At 46.9% G+C, this 13,179-nt stretch overlaps 1 protein-coding gene across 1 annotated transcript in view; it reads right to left on the reverse strand.

Moving 5' to 3' along the window:
* The window catches only part of UTP6 (UTP6 small subunit processome component), a 1,596,914-nt gene that overhangs the window by 1,171,653 nt on the left and 412,082 nt on the right, over positions 1-13,179 (reverse strand). The window lies entirely within an intron of this gene.

Consider the following 13,179-nt stretch of genomic DNA (forward strand, 5'->3'; position numbering starts at 1 on the left):
ACAAACCAAATTACCTTTAGTGAAAAAGTCTACATGTAATTAGATGTCGAGATTCTACAAACTAGTGCATTATAATCAAATATAAAAAAACTGTATGAACTAAACACGTATAACTGTTATGCTATAGAAAACATTAAAATGTGGGCTACAGAAGAACTGTGTAAAATCTTACCATAACCATAGATGTCCTTCTCCTCCATGGTGCAGTATTCTAGTTGTGGGATTTCCTGCCCTCAGGCAACTCATAAGTCAGCTCCTATACAAAAGCTTCAGCTTGACTGTTCCAGCGTGCGTGGGACGTCAGATGTCAGGCCATACACCAGGAGCCATAAATGTGACGGCTGCACGCACAATCCTCAGAACTTGAAGGCCAGCAGGTGAAGATGCCAGTGGTGTCAGATATGGGACCCTGGGGTCCTTCTGAAACATAAATAGGTTCAGGTTTTAGCTGGGGATAAAGGAGAATGAAGAGGGGGAAATGGTGGGTGGAAGGAATAGTGCAACATGGAACAGAATGGTTATGGTAAGATTTTACATAACTATTTTATGTCATTCTGTTCCTATGTTGCAGTATTCTAGTTGTGGGAGAGTACCATAACTCAGCTGGATGAGAGGGTGGCAGATGCTGATGAGGATTCTACAAATCCTTGTAGGACTGCCCTGGCAAATCCTGCAAGAGCTCTGGAGACTTGGTCAAGTTTGCAATGTTTGGTGAAAGTGTGGATAGTAGACCATGTGGCTGCTTCCATAATGGATGCCATGTCTAGCACTTTTAAAAAAAGCCTTGGAGGCAGCCACTGCCCTTGTGAAATGGGCCTTTACTCCCACTGTTTTTTTTTTCCATGGTGGGAGTTGCAGAGACAAATGGCTTTCCTGATCCAGCATGCAATGGTTTGTTTGGAGACTGCCTTGCCCAGAGCCCTGGAGTGGAAGGAAACAAAGAGTTGCTTAGATTTCCTAATGGATATGTTTTTGTCCAGGTAAAATCTTAGTTGCCTGTGCACATCCAGAGAGTGGAGTATCCTCTCTCCTTCATTACTGGAAGAGGGAAAGAAAGTGGGTAGGTGGACAGATTGGTTTACAGACAAGTCATTGACCACCTTGGACATAAATGAGGGATTAGTTCTCAGGGTGACTGTCATCGTGGAAGGTGGTGTGGGAGGAAAGGCCATTAAGGCTTGCAACTCTGAAACCCTTCTGGCTGAAGTGATAGCCACTAGAAGAGCTATTTTCCATGTACAAATCTGTAGGGAAGATGTCCCAGCAGGTTCGAAAGGGTGTTAGGTAAGTTTTTCTAGGATGTAGTTAAGGTCCCAGGGCGGAAGGATAGGCTTCTTTGGAGGTCTCATGCGCAACATCCCTTTAAGGAAGAGTTTTACGTCAAGCCTGGCTAGCAAGGGGGAAATCAAGAGGCAAGCGGGCTGATACAGCAGAAAGGTGTACTTTCACTGAAGAATAGGAAAGTCCACTTTTTATCAATTGACACACACAAGCAAGAACCAGGGGGGTATCAGCAATGCAAGGGTCCCTGCCCTTGTCTAGACATCACTTAGTAAATCTTTCCCATTTAGCTAGGTAAGATTTTCTTGTTGTAGGTTTCCTGGCCTCCCTCAGGACTGAAAGCATGTCCTCAGAGTAGTGGTGTCTGACAGGGATCAAAAGTTTATCACCCACAGTGTCAGGGACAACATCTGCAAGTGTGGGTGGAGGGGAGTTCCTTTTTCTTGTGTCAGGAGGTCCACCTTGCAAGGTAACTTGTAGTGATTGCCCTTGGCTAGGTTGTGAAGTAGGGGGAACCTGTGCTGCCTTGGCCAGTAAGGGAGTCACTAACAATATTTTCAGTTTGTCTTCCTTGATTTTCATGAGGACCTTCTGAATCAGTGGAAAGGGGGGAAGGCATAAAGAAACTTCCCCTCCCAGGAGATGTTGAAAGCGTCTACTCTCCATGCTAGAGGGGAGTGGGTCTTTAAGCAGAAGGTCTGCAGCTGCCGGTTCTGGGAGGAGGTGAACAGGTCTATTTGAGGAGTGCCCCACAGGTGGACTACATCTAGGAATACAGTCCTGTCCAACATCCATTCATGTTGTGGAGAGGATGTCCTGCTTAGGAGATCTGCTTGCTTGTTGTCCTGCGAGGGGTGTAGGTTGCCCTGGAGGGCCAAGTTGTGGCAAGAGGCTAGGTCCCATATCAGCAGGGTTAGTCTGCACAGCTGATAAGCCTTTGCCCCTCCCTGTTTGTTGAGGTACCACACTACAGTGGTATTGTCTGCCACTACTAGAAGAACCCCTGGTACAAGTAGAGGGGTAAAGGTGTTTAGAGCGAGGAACACTGCTGTCATTTCTCTGACAGTGATGTGTTTGGCCTTTATGGAAGGGTGCCAGTTTGCTTAAACCTGGTAAGATGCCATTGTTGCACCCCAACCTGAATCTGAGGCATCTGTATGCATTACTTGGGTTGGGGGAGGTAGAAGTGAAGTCCCGGGTTTAGCTGGACTTGTTGGATCCACCAGCTGATTTCTTTCTTTAGACACGGAAGGAGGGGAATTACCTCTTCCAAGTGATTCAGGTGCTGGGACCAAATGTTTTTGAGGTACCATTGTAGCTTGCTCATATACATTCTGACCCGTGGTAGCATAGGGATGGTTGCTGCCATTAAGCCCAGGAGTTGAATAAATTGCCTTGCAGTTACTTTCTGAGAGTGTAGGATTTCCTTGAAGTGGAAGGTCAGGGATAGTACCGTGTCCTGTGGGAGAAAGGTCTTCATTTTGGCCGTTCTGATTCTGCAACCCAGAAAAATCTTGCCCTGGTCTGGGTTCAAGGAAGACTTTGGAAGGTTGAGAGTGAACCCTAGATTCTGCAGAAGGGACATGGTGAAGTGTAGATAATTTGAGAGAGTAATCTTTTGACTCTGCCAATATTAGGATGTCGTCCAGATAGAAGTAAATCTGGATTCCCCGAGTTCTGCAGAAGGCAATGGCTGGGGCTAAGCATTTCGTGAACACTTGGGGGGGGGGGGGCAGTGGACAAACCAAAGGGCAAAACAATAAATTGGAAATGAGAGGAGGGCCCAGAGAAACGCAGGAATCTTCTGTGGGAAGTCCTGATGGGTATGTGTAGGTAGGCCTCTTTTAGGTCCAAGGTGGTCATAAAGGTCTTGGCCGGAATCAAAGGTAGAAGGGTGGGAAGTGACAGTATTTTGAAGGTGGGCACCTGAAGGTGAAGATTTAGGAAGGCAAGGTCTAAGATGAGTCTCCAAGGGCCGTCTTTTTTGGGGACCAGGAAGAGACAGGAGTATAAACCTTTTCTTTCCTGTCCTGAGGGGACAGGTTCTATAGTACCTAGCTTCAGCAGGTCTGTCAAAACCTGTGGAAGGAGATGTAGCTGTTTTTTGGGGGGGTACGGGATGCCTCTCCTGGGTGGTTCTTTCCAGGAGAGGAAATATCCTTTTTGGATTATGGATAGTACCCACTGGTCCATGGTGATGGTTTACCAGAAGGGGAGGCAGTGGGGAAGGCATGCTGAGAGTGGCAGGTGTGCAAGGCAGTCACGCATTGTTGGGGCCTCCTCTGTCCTGAAAGGATTGTCTGGGCTGAGGATGTGATGCATTAGGTCTGGGCGTTGTGGGTCTTCTTGCACCTCTTCTAGGTCTGGAAGAGGAAGCACCCATCTGAAGAGGGATTACGCCTTACGAAGGTGGCTTTAGCAGGATAGTTTCTACAGTACTTGGGAATGGGGGACACCAGTAAATGTTTAATGTCCTGCAATTCCTTACTTTTTTCTTGCAGATTCTTGGAGAGATCTGCAGACTGTTTTCCAAAAAGGAAATTGTAATCCAGGGGGGCATCCAAGATCTTGGACTTGAAGTCTTATGGGAGATTCTGAAGTCTCAGCCAGGAGTATTGCCTGAAGACAGAAGCAGATGCCGCAAAGCGAGCAGTTGCTTCTGCAGTATCATAGCTGCGTTTAATAGTGTCTGGCTACTTGTGTAGCCAGAGACAGTTTGGAGGAGATGCCAGCCTTAATGGGGCTGTCAGGGATAGAAGCCAGCATGGAGGAGGCTTGAGACACCAAATCCAGAGCATACTTAGTCGTGTGCGTCTGACAATTAATGGCTCTGAAAGCCAATGTGAAGGAGGTGTATACCGTCTTACCAACCTTATCCATAGATTTGCTGTCTTTATCAGTGGGTAGGAGTGCGGCGAAGGGAAGCAGTCTGGACTGCTTATCAGGGAAGGTGAAAATCACTGCTGGGTCTGCCACGGGTGGTTTGACTAAGAATATTTGCTCACCAGGAAACCTTGAAGAAGCGGTTTGGGCGCTTGGGGGTAGGTGGCTATAAGTCTGAGGCCTTACAAGCAGAAAAAGAAGTTATGTTCTTAACATAATGTTCCATGTTTGTTGTTCTTAATCTCGCTTTCCTTCTTTCTGGTTGGGTTTGGAGCCGATCTCGACTCCGACTCGGCCACTTAAGCTCGAATAGTCTTTACTGGCTCGAGACTAGCCCCTTATCCCAGCATGCTTAGCGGTAGCTACCCAGATCTCATTTGTGACAACTAACCACTAGATAGGAGAACTATAAATTACCAAATAAAGGAGGTAACCAAACAATACTGCTTCTACGCACCGAAAAAAAAAAAGAACAACAATGGTGACAAGGACTATACCAACAGCTGAAAAGTAAAGGAAACTCAGCCAAATCAGCCAATAAAGGGAATCCCTCTCAATCATCCAGGATGGGGGAAGGAGGGAGGGATGAAAGAAGGAAGGCGAGATAAAGGACAACAAACATGGAACGTTATGGTAAGAACATAACTTCTTTATGTTATGTTGTCCATCTCGCCTTCCTTCTTTCTGGTTGGGACAGCGTCCCCAGCACCTAAATTCTGGATGGCTCACTGGAAAAGAGACTTCAGAACCATAGAACCAAAAGATGCCCTGTTCCTAGAGGCCATGCCTACTTTGTAATGATTAATGAAGGTATGGGGAGTAGCCCATGTTGCTGCCGCACAAAGAGTATCTAATGGAAGCTTGGCTTGAAAAGCTATGGAAGTAGCCAAGGACCTAGTAGAGTGTCCCCTTACCTTTCCCGGGACAGACACACTCAGAGACTCATAAGCATAAGTAACCGTATTTATTGGACAGCCATTTTGACTAAGTTACTTTGGAAACTGGTGAGCCTTGCTTACGCTGTGAGAGGGATACAAACAGCTGATTTGATTTTCTGATGTCCTTGGTTCTTTGAAGATAAAATCGTAACTGCTTATGGACATCCAATTGGATGTAGCTTATACTCTGTCTTGTTGCCATAATTTGGTAAGAATACAGGGAGTTCAATTGACTGATTCAAATTATACTCTGAACAGACTTTTGGTAAAAAGGAGGGATTTGTTCTAAGAGATACTCTATCCTTGTAAAAAATCATATAAGTCGGGCGGATGGAAAGTGCCTGTAACTCGGAAACCCACCTAGTTGTAAATGCAATCAGGAAGAGGGTCTTCTATGATAAGAATTTTAGAAGACAAGAAGAGGCTGGCTCAAAGGGAGGGAGGATTAGAGCCGCTAGTACTAAATTTAAATCCTAAGGATGGAGAAGTTCTCGGATGGGCAGCTTTAATAGGGTAGCACCTTTCAAAAAGACCCTACATAGCTTGTGGGACATGACATTAGAACCTAGAACGCCCACATGAAAATTGGAAATAGCAGCCATATGAACTTGAATCGTAGCAGTTGCTGCCCCTTTCTCAAAGGTTTCAGCCAGGTAGTCCAAAATTTTTGAAACTGGTGCTGCAGAGAGATCAATGTCATTTTGCTCAGCCCAGAGAGAGAAACTCATCCACTTACTAGCGTAAAGTTTCCCAGTAGCTGGTTTGTGAGAAGAGACTAAAATATGTTGCACCATAGGTGAGATATACAGAAGCCTGGCTATGACTGGAAGTGGATAAACCAAGCTGTCATCTTGAGAGTTTGAATGGAGGGATGAAAAGCACCAGACTAATGTTGGGAGATCTGGAACCGGGTCCAGAATCCAAGGCTCCTCTTGCAGGTAATGCCAAAGGAATGGGAACTATATCTGATGAGGCCAGTAAGAGGCAATGAGGATCAGCTTGCGACCCAACAACTTTGCTTTCTGAAGAACTTTTGGAATTAGAGGAAAGGTGTAAAGAATCCCGGGGGGGCCAATCCTGGATAAGTGCATCTCTGGATGACTGCCCCGATGGGGGAACTAGGGCAATGTAGCTGCTGCATTTATTGGTTAGGTGTGAGGCAAAAAGATCACAGCATGGCTGGCCCCATCTGTGGAAGATCATATCCGCTACATCTTGTTTCAGAGACCACTCTTGGGGCATGAGAATTGCCCTGCTGAGCTTGTCTGCTATCACGTTGGACTTCCCCGGGATGTGTGTTGCAACCAGAAAACGCGGAGAGGAAATCACCCATTGCCATACTCGAAGAGCCTCCCGACACAAGGGGTAAGATTTGGTTCCGCCCTGTTTGTTGATGTGCCACACCACTAACATGTTGTCCGTCTGAATTGCTATATGGCCCAAAGGAAGAGAGTAGTGAAGTGCTTGCAATGCTAATAACACCGCTCTCATCTCCAGGTCATTGATGTGCAAATGGTACTCGTGAGGCTGCCAAGTTCCGTGGAGTGTCTGTCCCAGATAATGCCCCCCAGCCTATCGGGGAAGCATCCGTGGTCACTGTGGCTACCAGATGAGGGGCTACAAAGGGTCTGCCTAGAGTGACTAGGGGAGAGTGGAGCCACCATTGAAGATCTTTTTTGCAAGCATCAGTGATTAAGATCATGTGTGACAATGGTAGAGCCTGATACGAACACGGAATGAAAAGGAGCCACTGCAAAATCCTCATATGGTAACGAGCTAACGGGACTACAGTAATGGCAGCTGCCATCAAGCTCAAGACCTTTAGGACTAACCATGCCTGAACCTTTGACAAGAGGAGAGAGACCTGATGTCGAATGGCAAGCACCCTTTTCCTGTGGGAGCTTGGCTATCATGCCTCTTGTATTTAGTTGAGCGCCTATGAAAGTAATACACTGACAGAGCAACAAGGCAGATTTTTCATAGTTTACTGTGATTCCTAGACGTGCGCAACTGTGACTCGTGTGGTTCCTGGCCCTTAAGAGATGATGCTCGGTGGTGGCAGTAAGGAGCCAGTCGTCTAAATAAGGAAACACCTGGAATCCCAAATGTCTCAGGTGAGCCGTCACTAGTGCATGCAATTCATGAACACCCTGGGGGCTTTAGTGAGACCAAAAGGCAGAGCTCTGAACTGGTAATGACTGGCTCCCAGCCAGAAGCTTAAACGTCTCCTGGACTGCCTGTCCATTTTTATATGGTAGTGCGTGTCCTGGAGATTGATCGAGCAGATCCAATCGTCCTGACCCAAAAAGGGTAGAATGGACTGCAGTTTCACCATCCGGAACTTGGTCTTCTTTACTGCCCTTTTTAACTTGCTGAGATCCAGGCTAGGTCTCCAGTCCCCTGTCTTTTTTGGAACTAAAAAGAACCTTGAGTAAGTTAGGGATTCTATCTGGTCTGGGGAACTTCCTGAATGGCTCTTTTTTGCAGCAAACTTTTTAACTTCCAAGGCTGCTTGATCCCAAAGATTGGGTGGAATATCTGGGATTGATCGTTTTTGACTTCTTGGGGGTGTTTGGGAGAAGGGAATTTTGTAACCCCTGGATATTATGCACTGTACCCATGCATCTTCTTTTATATCTTGCCAGGCTTTTGGGTACAGTGATATTCTGCCCCCAACTGCCTCCAGAGGTGGGCAGCCGGGAAATCCTTCAGGAATTCTGAAAGGGCCTGGCAGAGAATATATCCCTGTTGCCAACTACCCCTGCCGTGAGGCCGGCATCTCCAGTTATTATTTCCCCCTCTGCCCCAGGGGGAATTGTCTCCACGAGTGTCCAGTGCAGCTCCCTGGGATTTACGGAACCACATATTACCACTCTTTTGGCCTTGGGGATAAAGCCAGGATGGAATGGAAAAACGGACTTCTATGGCAGAGAGAGTTTTGCCCTCTCGTTCACTCCTGGTACGTCTCTCTTTAACTTGTGGCCCAAACAAGGCAGAGCCGTCAAAGGGGGCGTTCGTAAAGGAAGACTTGAAGGACTCCGAAAATTGACAAAGGCGCATCCAGGAGTCTCTGCGAAGAGCCACTCCTGTGCCTGCAGCCCTACTCGCTTCATCTGCTGAGTAAGAAATCAGGTGCATGGAGGAGTTAACAATGGTGGCTGGGGTCACTAGCTGGTCAACCAACTTTAAAGCCGCTCCCTCAGTTGAAGGATTCTGGAGGGTATCCTCCCAGCTCTTTAAGGAGCTCCCTCTGAAGTCTGGTGAAGTGTGTGAAACAGTTCAGCGACCGAAGAGTAAAGGCCGCTGAAGAGAAAACACGCTTCCCATAACTATCCATGGCTCTAGACACCTTGTTTGGCGGATGGATAGAAGTCTCCACGAGTTCCTTTTTGGTAGCTGCTGCCACCACCATAGAATTAACTGGCACATTTTGAGAGAGAAATGTCTTGTCCTCTGGTGCGGTCGTGAATTTGTTAGGCCTTCTTGAAACTATGGTCTTTGGGGCACTCCACGCCTTTTGACTCACTACTGACAAGAGTTGGTCGAAAGGCGGAGACACCCAGGAGGTGGAGGGTCGGGAACCAAATGCGTCCAGGTACACGGACTCGTCCTCAGAAGGGGCAAGGGACTTCCAATTTCCTTTCTGCCTAAGGATCTCCTGGATGTCTGAGAATGAGACATCCTCAGAGGGGACCGTGGGGACCGTTCCAAGTCATCTAAGTCCATGTCATAAGTGACGGACTCAAGGGAGTCCACATGCTTCCTCGTACATCTTATTTTCCTGGGAACCTCATCTGAGGCATGCTCAGGAGAGGTCTCAAAAAAAGAAGGGTCACCCTGTGGGGCGTCCAGGGGCACTGGCTCCCTATGCTTGAGACAGAGAGGAGGATCGGAGGCAGAAACCGGTATTGATGGGGACGGAGCGGTCTTGGTAGACAGCAGACTCCATATCACCTTGAAGGCACCGCAGTCCAGAACAGAGGAAGGCTCCAGCTCCGTGGAGCCTGGAGACCTCCTCCGCACTGAAGGCGATGGACCCGAGGCAGATGTGGGAGCTGAACTCACCTGCGCCGAAGCTCAGAGGGGGAGAGCGGGGTCAGACAAGAGTCCGATGCCACTTCCCCCCTCGGAGCAGACAAGAGAGTCTCAGCACTCAGATCCCTCGACAGGGTGGACTATTGAGGTGGTCGGAGCAGATGTCGGAACCGGCAAGGCAAGGGTTGTCGCAACCAACGGTTCCACCACTACTACTACCATGCACTCCAGCTCCGAAATGGACGCAGTTGGAGGAGGAATAAAGATAGGGACTGGTTCGGACAATGGCGCCACTTCCTTCTGGGCTGGCTCGACAACAATTTTGCAAATACCGGTGTCTTGAGCAGCCTCTTCACCACTCTCTCCACATCATCATCTGGTAAACTCCTGGATGATCAAGAGGAGTGGGCCAAGGACCGGTGACTACCTGCCACCGACTGCAACAGTGGAGACTGGTGCAAAGATCTCACCGGGTCCAGCGAAGGAGATCTCGATCTCTTTTAGGTCCAGGATGGCTCCGAAGACACTGATGGAGCTGCTGGAAAAAAAGACTCCTCGGAGTCAAGAATCCACTCCGAAGGTTCTGAAGATTTGGGTCTAGACTTTGTCTGCACCGAAGGTGGAGCCAATGAAGATGCCGGTTTGTCATCGGATTTTTTTAAGGGCAGAGTGTCTGATGCTACTTCAACCTGGGGTTTTAATAACCCTCTCAAAATAAGTTTGTTGCGCCTCTCCTGCAAAACCCGTGCGCTAAAGGCATGGCAAACAGAGCACGAGTCCTACAGTGGACCGCCTCTAGACAATACACACAACTTGTGTGCCAGTCTGTAAGAGACATTTTCTGGCAACATGAGTCGCATTTCTTGAACCCTGACTGCTTAGGTACTTCTTTAGACATTATAACACCACAAAAGACAGGACTACAACTTGGAGTTTTTTTTTTTTTTAAAAGAAGAGAAAATGGGAGGAAGAAGGGGGGGATAGCATCTAAGTTAAGCGGCTACTGCACCCAAAGGGAGAAGGCCTCTAACTAAAAAACGGCTTCTCCCAAGGTAGCAGGGAGGGATAACAGGACAAGAGAACACTCAAGAAAAACGGTCCACCAACAACCACAACAACACACAGGTAAAGGCCTGAGAAAAAATGACGGTCTAACAGCAAAAAACAAGCAACGAGTATAGGGGTGATATAGAAGGGGTAATCACTAAACTCTAAGGAAATTTAGCCTTAAACAACAAGAATTTTTACAGAAAAAAAATCACTACTTAGCCTGAGCCAGCAGAAGACAACTTCGACGCTGCAAGCGGCAAACGAGATCAGGGTAGCTACCGTTAAGCATGCTGGAATAAGGGTCTAGCCTCGAGTCAGTAAGGACTCTTCGAGCTTTAGAAGTGGCCGAGTCAGAGCAAAGATCGGCTCCGAACCCAACAAGAAAGAAGGAAGGCGAGATCGACAAAGTACAGTTGTGTACACTTACCATAAATGTAGATGTTCGAGTGTATTCACTGTTTCAGTCATTACATTTGGGTAATCTGCTGGCAGGTTGCCCTGATTAACAAAGTCTTGGGTCCTGCGTCAGTTGCTGTCCCCTCTTCCATGATGTCAAGTCGTCAGGGGTATAAAACATGCAGCCGACCCCATTACATCAGTTTTTCTTGCCCCAGATGTCAGGTGCCCCCCAAATGGGGAGCAAAATATATATAGATAATTTAAAACACAAAAATATACCTCAAACAAAAGCAAATACACCAAAAAGGCTTTTAAGTGTAGTAAAAGAAAGTAGAGGCATAGTAAGAGAAAAAACAGGGGGCTGGAGGGAGGTTAACCAGGACTGCAACAGGGAATACACTCTAACATCTACATTTATGGTAAGTGTACACAACTGTACTACGTTCTTCGTGTTTCACTGTTGCAATCATTACATTTGGGTAGATTCCCAAAGCTATGGTTGGGAGGATGAATTTATACAGCATTAGGACCGGCTATAAGGCCCTCCAAAACAGCAGTGGCAAAGCCAGCTCTGGATTTAGAGAAAATTGGTAAATGATAATGTTTGGTGAAAGTATGAACTGAACTCCAGGTAGCAGCTTCTAGAATATCCCTGGTAGGAACACCTCTGAGAGAGGCTGTAGAAGTAGATGCAGCCCTGGTGGAATGGGATCTGATCCCCTGGGGGATAGATTTTCCATGGTGCTTATAGCAGAAATGAATACAATGGCTTATCCATTTGGAAATGGTTTGCTTTGAAATAGCCTTTCCCTCTGCCCCTGCAGCAAATGCTACCAGCAGTTGTTCAGATTTTCTTCGAGATTTAGTCCTGTCCAAGTAAAATCTAAGTTGTCTTTGTACAAGCAATGAATGCAGAATCCGCTCCTCCTTGTTCTGTGGATTGGGAAAGAAAGTTGGCAAATGAATGGACTGATTAAGGGCCACACTGGATACCACCTTGGGCATGAAGGATGGGTTTGTCCTGAGTGACACTATCCGCCTGAAAAATGATGAAAGGCTCCACTGCCATAAGGGCCTGTAATTCAGAAATCCTTCTAGCCGAAGTGATTGCTAAAAGGAAGGCTGTTTTCCAGGAAAGAAATTTTAAATCTGCAGTAGCAGCTGGCTCGAAAGGAGGGAGAGTGAGTTTCTCCAATACAAAGTTAAGGTCCCAGGCAGGGGTTGGAGCTCTCCTGGGTGGTCTCAAGTTTTTGGCCCCTCTGAGGTACTGCTTTAGCAGAGGATAAGAGAAGACAGGAGGTTCTGTGTTGTAAAGAGCTGAAATGGCTGAGGCATGGATTTTTATGGAAGAAAAAGACAGGCCCTTGTGAAGCATCTCAGTTAAGTATTGCAAAATCTGAGGTAAATTGGGCACTGCTGTGCTTATTCCTTGAGATTGATTGCAGGCACAGAATCTTTTCCATTTATCAGCATAATATTTTCTAGTACTAGGTCTTCTCGCTTCTAAAATGACATCCATCACAGGTTTGCTGAAGGATGCAAAGGGGGAATTTAAATGATCAGCCAAGCTGCAAGATTCAAAGTTTGGAGCTGAGGGTGCAGAATTTGGCTGTTCTGCTGAGACAGTAAGAATGGTGTCTGAGGCAGGTGCAATGGAGAAATTTGTTACAGACTGCATAGGAGTGGGTACCAGTGTTGGCGAGGCGAGTCTGGAGCAATCAAAATAATTTTTGGTTTGTCCCGTTTGACTTTTAGTAGAACCTTAGAGAGTAGAGGCAGAGGGGGAAAGGCACAGAGTGACAGGTTTTCCCAGCTGAAGGACAGAGCATCCACTTTCCAGGCTTTTTTCGTGAGGAGTTCTTGTGCAAAATTTGTCCAACTGGTAGGTCTGGGGTGAGGCAAAAAGATCTATATCTGGGCTCCCCCATTTGTGTGTCAACATGTTGAAAATCCGTTGTTCCAGTTTCCATTGATGTGGGTCCATGAGATTTCTGCTTAGTTCGTCTGCCAAAATATTCAGCTTTCCTGGCAGGAATTGAGCTTGTAGTTGTACTTGATAGCTCAAGGCAGTGTTCCACAATGCCATGGCTAGTCTGCAGAGGGGGTAGGAATGTGTACCCCCCTGCTTGTTTATGTACCATATAACTGTGGTGTTGTCCGTCTTTACCATTAGGTGTCCTGGATGAAGGTAGTCCTTGAAGGCTGTCAGTGCATTCTGTAAAGCTAGCATTTCTTTTTGATTGATATGAAGGTGCATTTGATTTGGGCTCCATTAGCCTTGAATGCACTTCCCTGCCAGATAAGCCCCTTTGCAAAGTCTGATGGGTCTGTCCACCATATGATCTCTAGTTGCAGGCAAGGAATGATAGGAATCATTGTTTCCATGCTGTGATAATGCTGACTCCATAAACTTTTTAAGTACCACTGAGGTTTCCTCATATGCAGTCTTGCATATGGAATTGGAAGAATGCAGGAGGCCATAAACCCTAAGGCTTGGAGTATTTGTCTTGCAGATAAGTAGGGTTTTTGTAGCCACCTGTCTGAAGTAACTCACCAAATGAAGTAGCTTTTCTGGCGTAAGGAAAGCCATCTG

This window comes from Protopterus annectens, chromosome 4.part0, assembly GCF_019279795.1.
Source record: "Protopterus annectens isolate FY-2018-M chromosome 4.part0, PAN1.0, whole genome shotgun sequence".
Classification (NCBI taxonomy): domain Eukaryota; kingdom Metazoa; phylum Chordata; order Ceratodontiformes; family Protopteridae; genus Protopterus; species Protopterus annectens.